Raw genomic sequence first — 2,500 nt, forward strand, 5'->3', positions numbered from 1 at the left:
CAAAAGAGGACATTGTCATCCCAACTTTTATGGCAATAAGACGTTAGACGAGGTTAGAATATTTTTATTTCAAGTCTGTAAGTGTGTGTCTGTCATAACTGCCATGATAATCAATCACCATAAAATGATGCATTGGGGCATGGCTTAACATTGTGGAAGCCTTGTCAACGCACAGCTGAAGAGAAAGCCCACCTGAGAAACTCCAACTCCCATTGTGATTGTGACACAGCACTCCACACTGCAGCACACAAGTGCACACTGCACAGAACGAAATTGCATTTATGCCTCACATGTGCAAGGGGGCAGCCCCCAATGGCGCCGCTAGGAAGCAGTGTATCTGGACGGTACCATGCTCAGGGTACCTCAGTCATGGAGGAGGATGGGAGAGAGCACTGTAAATTACGCCCCCCCACCAACCTGGCGGGTCGGGAGTCGAACCAGCAACCTTTGGGCTACAAGTCACCTAACCGCTTACCCATGACTGCCCTCATGCATGTATGCTTCATGTATGTATAATTATGTATGTACAAAAGTACACAGTAAAAAGGCAACATCAACTTAGAGTGTACTCTCTAAGTGTTGATTTAACACAGCATTTCTAATGTGTAGGCTAACGACGTATTAATGTAGCCCATGTAGCCTATAATATATATACCTCCGTCAATGTTTTCAGTCACATTGGTTTGTTGAATTATGACTGCATTTCTGTTTTAACATAACTGTAACAGCAATATGGGCCATAGGCAGCTGCATATAGTAGGCACAGGGCTCTAATGCTGTTTATGCGGTTCATGGAGTTCATGCATGTGAGCTTCTGTGTGGGCGCGTTTCTGAACAGTGTCAAACTGTCTGGAAGTATTACCCCGCAGTGATCTCTCTCTCTCTTTCACACACACACACACACACACACACACACACACACACACACACACACACACACACACACACACACACACACACACAGAGAGAGAGAGAGAGAGAGAGAGAGAGAGAGAAAAACGAGCAGGAAGGAGTGGAAGAGGAGAGAGGGACAGAGAAATAAAAGAGGAGAGAGAGAAAGAAAAGAGGAGAGAGGGAAAGAGGAATAAAAGAGCAGAGAGAGAGAGAGAGAAAGGGAGGGAAAGTCAGCGTTCTACTTGTGATTTTGCAGCCAGAGATTGCCATATAGCCCATTAAGTCTTTTAGGTGGTGATCTCATCTCATCTCATCTCATCTCATCTTCTTTTGGCAGCATAGCTGTGTGTGTATCATCGTGTGAGATGAGTATAGCCGTGTGTGTGTGTGTGTGTGTGTGTGTGTGTGTGTGTGTGTGTGTGTGTGTGTGTGTGTGTGTGTGTGTGTGTGTGTGTGTGTGTGTGTGTGCGCGCGCATGTGTGTGTAGAGGTGTATGTGGTGGCATCATCGTGTCCGATGCTGTCGGGATTCCACTCACACAAAACAGATGATGTCACCCATCTGGATACAGGCAGCAGGAGAGAGAGAGAGAGAGAGAGAGAGAGAGAGAGAGAGAGAGAGAGAGAGAGAGAGAGAGAGAGAGAAAGAGAGAGAGAGAGAGGGTAAGCACAAGGGGGGGGGGCAGATCAGAGAGACAAGGACAAAGACTGAAAGACAGGGAGTTAAAACGAGCAGGAAGGAGGGAGAGGAGAGGAGGGACAGAGAAATAAAAGAGGAGAGAGAGAGAAAGAAAAGAGGAGAGAGGGAAAGAGGATTAAAAGAGCAGAGCAGAGAGAGAAAGAAATGAGGAGAAAGAGGGGAGAGAGAGAGAGAGAGAGAGAGAGAGAGAGAGAGAGAGAGAGAGAGAGAGAGAGAGAAAGAGAGAGAGAGAGAGAGAGAGAGAGAGAGAGAGAGAGAAAGAGAGAGAGAGAGAGAGAGAGCAAAGAGGCTGAGGGATAATGAGGGTGTGTCCTTTAGTCACTGTCCAGCATCACCCCTGTGAATGAGTAATGGTGTTCACCTTTAACGGGAAATACTCTCTCTCTCTCTCTCTCTCTCTCCTCCATCTATCCCTCCCTCCCTCTCTCTCCTCCACCTGTCTCTCTCTCTCTCTCTCTCTCTCTCTCTCTCTCTCTCTCTCTCTCTCTCTCTCTCTCTCTCTCTATTTGTCATTCTTTCCCCTTTCCCTCTTTCTCTCTCTATCGCCCCCTCTCTCTTCCTCCCTCTGTCTCCCCCCATCTCCCTCTCCCTCTATCTGTCTTCCCCCTTTCTGTCTGGCACCCACTCGTGCTCTTCCTCCTACACCTTCCTCATATCAACAGAGATGTGCTTCAAGTGTATGTAGCAGCAGCCGACCCACCACTGTGTATGATGAGGACATTATTGTTTGTCTGTATATCCACCCCTGTGGGTGATGAGGACATTATTGTTTGTCTGCATCTCCACAGGGAACTCCCCATATACTCTCTGCATCGCTATGAACAATTAAGAAAATTGTCTTGCTTTTCTTTTATTGATGTGAAATTAATGGATGTATGTATTTTATGTTGGGGGTTTTTCTACATGT

Source organism: Engraulis encrasicolus, chromosome 18 (genome assembly GCF_034702125.1).
Source record: "Engraulis encrasicolus isolate BLACKSEA-1 chromosome 18, IST_EnEncr_1.0, whole genome shotgun sequence".
Taxonomy (NCBI): domain Eukaryota; kingdom Metazoa; phylum Chordata; class Actinopteri; order Clupeiformes; family Engraulidae; genus Engraulis; species Engraulis encrasicolus.